Consider the following 10,211-nt stretch of genomic DNA (forward strand, 5'->3'; position numbering starts at 1 on the left):
TGGGGTAATCTGGTGCGCCTGACTTGACATTCTGGCCTGTCGCAGATCTCTTTTCTCTTCGGTGCCAAGTTCCATGTATATGTCCACCTTCTTGACTGGCCCCTGAACTTCAACAGCTTTTGGAGGAGGAATTGTAATTTTTTTTATTTTCGAGCGGAAAGTACGTCTCTAATTTCTCTTTTCTTTCTTCTAACCAACGTTGTAGGAGTGTGTGGCTCCCTCACCTTATTGGATGGTATGACATACCTCTTGGATTTGAATTCCTTGATAGATTTAGAGATAGGCTATACTTTTTCAAAGAGTTTATCCTGTCTGTCCTTGCACTCATCGCATTCGCAATGAGAACACGAGGGTGAAGAGGGGTGAGAGGGGCCTGTGTAAGGGCGAAAAAGGGTGTTTACAAACATATTTATTCTTTCTTGAGAATTAACATTCTTATCATAATGAGTGGTAGCAGCGTCAGAATTCCTTCCACCAATACTAACAACTCCACCAGAAAAAGCACCCGGATCTGCCTCAGTAAAAGGTTGGTCATGAAGAGCCTCAACATTAGGTGGACCTTGCCTAACTGCTCTTTTTATAGCTGTTGCTCCAGCCAATTCCTTTTTTATTAACTCCACCGTTGGGTCTGCTATAGTATCAACATAACCTAGAGTAATATAAAAAGTCATCACCGACTCCACCTCAGTAGGCATGATCCATGGATGCACAACCTATACAAAAAAGACAGATGCATTTAAATCATATAATATAATAATTTTCACAGTTGGGCTACATTTTTTTTTAAAAAAAAGACCCATCTGTTGCATAGTTTATAGTATATAGTTAAGATACATTTGAGTCTAGTTAAGAGAAACAGAGCAACATTTGGTTAATCTGATGCAAAATATCAATCATCTATTGCAACAGCTGCACAAGACGGGTAATATGTTATGCAACAAATGATCTTTACGTCGCAAAAGATGAACGATATATTATCAGATTAAAAATTTGTTGCATAATTTGAGCAAATGGTTAATCTTTTAGGAGTCGGGTTCAGAGAACCAAAGCAACAGATGGGTAATCTGATGTAAGATATACCCCTTCGCAACAGATGTCCCATCTGGTGTATCAGATATAACATCTGTTGCACCAGATATAACATCTGTTCAATATCTTTCTTATCTTTAAGTAGAATTATTTTATTTGAAGAAGACGTATTGCATCATCCGGAGGGTTAAAGAGATCAGCCTTCTTAATATTGGTGTTGCTCTTTGCAGCCAACCGCCTAAACATCCTTGGATGAGAAACCTCATCCGGGTAATCCATTAACTACTTTCGGAGGGGAGGAATGACTTCAAATGCCCAAGCCTAAAAAATATAAACAGGAAGCAAGCAAAAAAAATCATAATAATTATATTCAATATAAATTAATGGAGGAGTAAAATTAGGGATTAATTTTACCATGAAAGCCCAAGGAAAGCCGTATAATATGGTCGTCCCTGAGGATAACTTTGTCAGTAAATATTGGACAGTCAAGTAGAAGTTGTCATATCCCCAGGGATAATTGTTGAATTTATCAAAACCGTTAACACGTGCCAACAAATCATCTTCTATGACCTTGTTGACGTCTCTTGCCAATATAACTGAATGGGCAACCAAACTAAGCACAATTGCACCCTGTACTGCTCTGGTATGGTTTTATCCTCGAGATCTGTCAACAAATCCGATGCTTTGTAGCCACATCGAGCAATGTCAAACAACCCATCTATTTTCCCTTATATTTTCTTGCCTTGGATCTTTTGCGGGGTGGTGGTCCTTCGGGATGATGGTATCTCAAGCCCGTCACTATGGCAAACTCTTGCAAGCCAAAACAAACAGGCATGCCACAGTAGTTGATCCAGATTTCATCCATCTTCTTTTTGCCCCCTCCTCCGGATATTTATCATCCCCCACGTACTTGATCCTGCACTTGAGAAGACCATATACAATTGTCATAGGGAAACAGATACGGGCAGAGAGGTCCTCAGGCAGCTCAAGAAAGCATCTAAAGTAGCTTTTCTTAAAAAGTTTGCCTATGTTTTCGTTCTTCATAATTTTCATAAAATGTTAAAAAAATTTCCCCATCTGACATTTAAGTACAATTTGATCAGTTAGTTGTTTTCCTTCTAGGTCATTTATCGGCATCGCAACTTGAAACCTGTCAATACTAAAGTTCTGATAGGATCATACTGGGATGTTGATACTAACTCACGCCCCATCGGTGATCCATTATCATCATGTTGATGACCATCCTCTTTCTCTTTCTGAGTCTCCAATTCCTCTTCTTTCTCACTTTCATTTTCTTCATCACCATCTACGGACCCTCGTCCACCTCCCTCTGTACTATAGCCTTTTTTTAGCGGTCAGACGTTGATCCACTTTCACTTTATTTTTTCGGGAGACATATTTTACCTACAGACAAAGAAAAAAAATTACATTACAGTTGATGTATGCATAGATTTAAAAAAAAACATTACAAACACCACGAATACCGACACACCAACAGCCACCACCACAAACACCACCAACCAATGCCAACAAACAAACAAACACCACGAATACCGACACCACCACAAACACCACCAACAATGCCACCACCGGTGCCACCACGACGACCACAAACACCACCACCAACACCACAAACACTATCCAACTATACCACGACAGTCAATGGAACACTGAGACGGAAACTAGGGATTTCTCAAATTTTTCCTATGATTTTACCATCAAAACTCAAAATTATAAACCCATTCTCGAAGATAATACAACTAAAAGTTTTATTTTTCATCATTGACTTAAAAGCCCTTATTTTTAAAAAAAAAAAAACAAATATTGAGCTCTTCTTGAACTCTGTTGCCTACTAAGACAAATAAAATGATTAATATAAGCAAGAATAAATTCAAAAATAACATCTATGTGGTCAGAAATGAGAAGAAAAATGATCTGTTGTAGAGGGTTGACAAAATTTGTTGAGTAGATTTGAAATGATGAAATGTTTTGTATGGGTTGATTTGTATTTTGGAAAAGAATGACAAGTAGTTTTGAAAATATTAATGTGGTCCGAAATGATCTTAATTATTTTTAAAATCATAAAATATATGCGTAATTTTTAACCCTCTCATCATGCAATTGTCGAAAGGGTAATTCAATTGAAATTGTATAAAAACAATTGAAGTTGTAGTTGACCGAGTACTCTAGGAGGTGACCCTGTGAAACCTCACCCCTGGTCCTAGATTAATCAATTTAGGTACTATTAGTCTAACATATGAACTCAATTGAAATTGCAAAAAACAGATGTTCAACATATTGCGTCAGATTTCTCATCTGTTGTAAATTATCAATCAAATTAGGAAACAACAGATTATGAATCTCATGTAAATTATCAAACAGATTAAGTCATCTATTACGACAGATTACCCATATATTATAAATTATCAAATAGGCGCTGCCATCTGTTGTGGCTGACCTTATAAGAACTCACCCCTAGTCCTAGATTAATCGATAGTTTGCCTTATGATAACTCACCCGCAGTCCTAGATTATTCAATTAAGGTATTAGTAACCTAGTCCTAGATTAATCAATTAAGGTATTAGTCTAACATATGAGGTAGTAAGAATCGGTTCGGCTCAAAGTGATCGATCACTGACTCTGGTCAGGAGGAATACAGTACCGTTTCATCATGCAATTGACAAAAGACTCAATTGAAGTTGTAGTTGACCCTATGAGAACTCACATTCGATTAAGGTATTAGTCTAACATATGAACTCAATTGAATTATATATAAACAAATGTTTAACCTGTTGCAACAGATATCTTTTCTGTTGGATCAACTCAAACAGATTATGTAATCTGTTGCAACATATTACGCATCTGTTGTAAACTATCAAACAGATTACGTCATTTGTTGCGACAAATCACGAATCTATTGTAAACTATCAAACATATTAATTCATTTGTTGCACTTAAATATTTTTAGATCCTTTTTTTGTAAAGTAATTTGGTATTTCCTGTCTGAGATAAAATAGTTAAAAGACTATCAAACAGATTAAGCCATTTGTTGCGATAGATCATGAATATATTGTAAACTATCAAACAGATTAAGTAATCTGTTGTAACATATTACCCATCTGTTGTAAATTATCAAATGGATTAAGTCAAATGTTGCAATAGATTACCCATCTATTGTAAATTATCAAATAAGCGTTGTTATCTATTGTAGTTGATATTATGAGAACTTACCCCTAGTCCTAGATCAATAAATTAAGGTATTAGTTGAACATATGAGGTAGTAAGAATTGGTTTGGCTTAGAGTGATCAATCGACGACTCTTGTCGGGAGGAATGCAGTACCGTCTCATCTTGCAATTGACAAAAGACTCAATTGAAGTTGTAGTTGACCCTATATTTAATTAGGGTATCAGTACCCTAGTCCTAGATTAATCAATTAAGGTATTAGTCTAACATATGAGGTAGTAAGAATCAGTTCGACTCAGAGTTATCGATTGACGACTTTAGTCGGGAGGAACGCAGTGCCGTCTCATCATGCAATTGCCAAAAGACTCAATTAAAGTTGTAGTTGACCCTATGAGAACTCACCCCTAGTCCCACATTATTCAATCAAGGTATTAGTACCCTAGTCCTAGATTAATCAATTAAGGTATTAGTCTAACATATAAGGTAGTAAGAATCGGCTCGGCTCAGAGTGATCGATCAACGAATCTGGTCTGAGGAACGCAGTACCGTCTCATCATGAAATTGCCAAAAGACTAAATTAAAGTTGAATTTGACCCTATGATAACTCACATTCAATTAAAGTTTTAGTCTAACATATGAACTCAATTGAAATTATATATAAACAAATGTTCAACCTGTTGCAACAAATGTCTTTTTATTGGATCAAATCAAATAGATTAGGTAATATGTTGCAACATATTACGCATCCGTTGCACTTAAATATTTTTAGATCCTTTTTTTGTAAAGTAATTAGGTATTTCCTGTCCGAGATAAAATAGTTAAAAGACTAAGGCGGTAAAAAATATTACTCGGTACTACTTGGATAACTCAAAAATCTCCTGAGTGAGTAGTCTTATCTGGTCTTTTCAATGTCACCTTCTCCTCGTGCCCCTCAAAAGTTATTAATGAATATTTAAAATCTCCCATAGCTAGAACTCTCTCTCCTTCAGCCATAAAGTATTCTAGACTCAACTCATAACTCTTCTTTATTCTTTATTCTAAATTATCTTTGTTGTTTCCCTTTTTTCTCTTTTTTCTCTCTTCTTTCGGATGAGGATCATTTGGGATCTCAACCAATTAATATTTTTTCTCAACTGAACTGGATATTCTGATCCGTTTGTTTTTTTGACATTGCAGGTATAGTTCAAAGTTGCTCTTTTCATCTCATCTTCTTCTTTGTATGTCATTTAAATTAGATATTTACATCTGTTGTTATTAATTATTTACCCATTACTAGTTTGCTATTTATTGAAAAAATAAAGAAAAGGTAAAAGTCTTGAATGAACAAATCGTTGTTTTTATTAAAATATGCAAAAAAAGTCATCTGTTGGGAGAACTTCAAAAACCTTGTTATCAGTATAGTTTTTTTTGTATGTCTTTTGTTTGGTACTTTGGTGGTGCTGTTGTTAGGGGTGGTGGTTGTGTTGGAACATGTGATGTTTGTATTGTGGATGGTGTTGGAACATATGGTGTTGTTTTGTTTGTTTCTTTATTGTTGATGTTGTTGATAGTGGTGTTGCAACGGTTTTCTCAACTATTGTAATTGATGAATCAGCTGTTGGAACAGACGGAGTAACTTTTTAAAGAAATCAAACTAGTAGCAAGGCTGGTTTGATTTATCCCAACAGATGGCCCATCTGTTGCAATATGTCATCCATCATTTGCAAACGATGCCTCATCAGTTGAACAGATGGGTAATCTGTTGCATCATATTGGTCATCTGTTGATTCACTCAATTTTATGTTACCCTTTTATAATGTTCTTATTGTTCTTCTCTTGTTTGACATCAAATGTATTTCTCTTGTTTATAGATAAAAGGAAGTGAAATTGGATCCACTTTTGCCCGGCCAGCATTAAATTCTAGAGTAAAGATGGGTTCGGAGGAATAACCTGCTTCCAGATGGAACCACTTCATATGTGGGAGGTATGTATTACTGATCAACCTATCATGAAAACACACATCCAGTATAATAATTTTGTGAATATTTGTTCTTTACCTATTAGGTATTGATTCTTCAAACAAGATATGGCATTTTACAGTTAAGATTGTTAGGTTTGAACTGGTAAGGCTGAGGGACCAAGACAGTGGTGTCGATACCCCGTCATAATTTAATGATGGTTTATGCTCATGTTTTTGTGTCAAGTTTGGGGAAGGGTTCACGTTTTCAGCGGCAGTGTAAATATCTAATAGTGATTGGACCGGTTTTAATGGCATAATGGACTTATTGAAATGCCTTCAAAGCTTCGCACTGCAACAAATAAAGATGGATCTAATAGAAATTTTCCTGGTCCAAATTTATATGGATGGGTTGTTGAAAGAGACTATTATACATTAGAAGGTGTTTGGGAGAAAACCTATGTGGGAAGAGGGAGGTTGAGAAGGCCATATATCATCCTAGTACTTGTTTAAGAGGATACACAGGATCAGAAGAAAAGTGTAGTGAAATTAGCTTATGAAATTGACATGAAAAATGATAAAACTAGATGAGATGTGAATGTGAAAGTGTATCAAAAAATAAAAATCCATCAGTCGTTGAAGAAAAAGAAGAATGGTCAAGAGGAATTGAACTCTAACTTTGCTAGAGATAGCAACTAGCGAGCATGGCCTCAACGAAGACCCACAAAATGCAGGACTAGAACTCTAAGGAAGCAGCTTCGCGAGCATGGAAGGTGGTAAGATTGTCGGTCTGAATTGACATGAAGGTTTCAATTTTGATCGACAATCTTACCACCTTCCGTGCTCGCGAAGCTTTTTCCTTGGAGTTTTTGTCCTGCACTTTGTGAAAGTATTCATTGAGGCCACTCTTGCTAGTTGTATTCTCGAGCAAAGTGCTTTGTCCAGCTCCAGTCCTGTTGACCATTCTTCTTTTTTTCATCGACTGATGGATTTTTATATTTTGATACACTTCCACATTTGAAACCCATCTAGTTTTTCGTTTCTAATGTGAATTTCACTGGCCAATTTCCCTACTCTTTCCTTTCTACCCTGTGTTTCCTCTTAAACAAGGTCTAAAATGATATATGGCCTTCTTCACCTCCTCTTTCTTGCATAGGTATTCTCCTAAGCACCTTCTGCTGTAAAAAAGTCTCCTCCACTAATCCATCCACATAAATTTGGACCAGGAGAATTTCTATTGGTTCTATCGTTGTTTGCTGCATTGCAAGGCTTCGGAGGCCTTTCAAGATGTCCATTGTGCCATTAAAACTGGTCCAATCACTATTGAATATTTACATTGCCGTCAAAATAGCTAATGAACCAAATACTCTATCTGTTAAAATTGAAACTGATGAATCAGCTGTCAGAAGATATCAAAACATTTCCTCCAACTTATACATACTGTCCATCTGTAGCAACAGATAATACATAAGTTGCATCAGATGTCTTATTTGTTACATATACAAACCATCTATTGTAACAAATGGTAAATCTATTTTGACAGCCATCTATTGCACAGTCAATCCATCCATTTGTTGCAACAGATGCTAAATCTGTTAAAAATGTTTGACGATCTATTGCAACAACTCAATAATAACGACTTTTATCGAGTCTCAAACTGCTATGAAAAGATGAGAAGTAATTAGTGTAAAAGAAAAAGTCATGACTTTTCACAGAAAATAAAATGCCACCAGTTTGAATGTAATTAATACAATGGAGCTGAACGGTCCTGCCTTTTGGCCTGACACGTCTAGATTATATTATAGGTCCCTCCTTAATCTTCATTCAACTCTATTTATTTCTTGCATTTTTTTTCTTTTGTGTGATATCTTCAACCACTTCTCTTCAAAGATCAAATTCCTTTGTCGTTGAGGTAATTTTTTTTGGCGTAAATTTACCAGTTAGTCATATACGTTGTATTACATTGTGAATATTTTTCTTTACATTTGTCAATTCATGTGTGTTCTAAATATGACTGATCCTTTTCTAAACATTGTTATTCTATGCGACACAGTGCGGGAACTTCAAAGACAGATTAATGACCTGCAGAGCGAGTTGGTCGCTGTGAGAGCGACAATGTTCAGAGAGATGCAGAGGCTGATAAGAGCCCTGCTGCTGCGAGTTGATTGGCGGGCTGTCATTAATGATGATGATGATAATAATAATAATTAGAATGTGTCTTTTCTTTTAGCGTATGTATTTTAATTTTTCTATATCGGATCTATACCTAATGTATTTTATTTTTCATTTAACGAAAAATTTACTTTTAGTCAGACTTTGGCAATTTAATTCTTATTCAATTTTCATTCTGTCTATTTCTTCTAATCTAATACATGTTAACATGTCGACGGTTGGAGGCAATGTTGAATCCAGTAGCACTAGCAATTTTGGCTTTTGAGTTCTTTCAACAGATGGGCCATGTGTTGGAACCGATTGGTCATCTATTGGGTTTCAACAGATTATCCATATGTTTTGACAGATTTTCATCTGTTGGAGGAAAGCATTCCAGTTGTTTGTGCAACTATTGAGAATAATTGTGGTCTGTTGTATTATTTAGTTTATGTTTTGCCTCATTTTATTGATGCACAAGTTATTTAAAAAAAGACATTTTATATATAATAAATGATAACATTAGGTTCACAACAATGAGTTAAATATATAAAAGTCCACAACAAACAAACAAACAACAACACAAGTTTCTGCAATTACAACGATCATGGTGGATTATGATTTGAGCATGTAGTTCTTTTGTGGCCAGTGCACTTACATATGGAGCACTTGTTTCTTCTTAATGAAAATGATTCTCCAACTCCACGCCTCCTTTTATATTGCTTTCTTCCCGATTTGATAGTGCTCAGGTCAATATATGAAGGAGGTATTAATCTCCCCATAAGCTCTACTGGAACAACCCAAGATTCTTCGGGAGGCACCGGAGCAGTATGCCCACTATATGTCATTTCATATTTTTCCACCGAATAATATTGAGAGGAGTGCTCGTAATCTTCAGGTCCATATTTTTTGCCATATTGAGCTCGAAGGGCTGCCATAGCATATGGACAAGGTATTTTGTCCAAGTCAAAAACTCTACACGTACAAGATCTTGTTTAATATCGACCGTGGAAGAATCACCATGACTGGTGATACAGAATTTGTAATCTGCTATTTTATGATACAATAACCTATTCCCCAAACTGATGTTCGTTGATATTTTATTTTTGATTTCGAGAACAAATCGAGTTCTTTTTTCTGGGTACTTAAACTGCACACGCCTTTCGTTAACTAGTAGTAGATAAAACACAACCTTTGAAATATGCAGAAGTTCTTAAACCAAAGTCTTCAGGTCAAGAATATGCAAAAGTGTTACCAAAGCCAATTATAATGCAGCATGGAGAGCCATCCATAACATGGAAGGCTTCTGAAGTGAAAAGTTTAATAATTCAGGAAAACTTACAACATGCAATCATTGGTAAGTTCTCTTATGGAAGACCTAATATTAATGATCTTAGAAAATTGATACCTAAATAATCTGCAATCAAGGGTGAGTGTATAGTTGGTGTTTTAGATACAAGGTATATATTGATTTGTTTGAATCAATTAGAAGTTTATGTCCAATTACTATCTACTTCAGCCTATTATATCAAAGCAAAAGATCGATATTGGCAAATGAGAACCCTTAAATGGGATCCATGGTTTGAACCGGATGTAGAAATAACCATTGATGTAGCATAGATATCTTTTTCGGATCTACCCCCAAACTTCTTTGCCATGAAAGCTATATTTTCCATTATTTATGCTGTGGGCAAACCTCGTGTGGTGGATATGGCTACAAGGAATCATACAAGGCCAAGTTGTGCAAGGGTCAAGATTGAGGTTGACTTAGTTGCTAAACTACTACATAATCAAGATTAATGAAGAAGATGATATTACAGGGAGCACCAAGTCAAAGTGGATTAAAATACAGTATGATCATAAACCAAAGTACTGTAAAGAATATAGTTTACAAGGATATGATGAAGAAACTT

Source organism: Capsicum annuum, chromosome 12 (assembly GCF_002878395.1).
Source record: "Capsicum annuum cultivar UCD-10X-F1 chromosome 12, UCD10Xv1.1, whole genome shotgun sequence".
NCBI classification, from domain to species: Eukaryota; Viridiplantae; Streptophyta; class Magnoliopsida; order Solanales; family Solanaceae; genus Capsicum; species Capsicum annuum.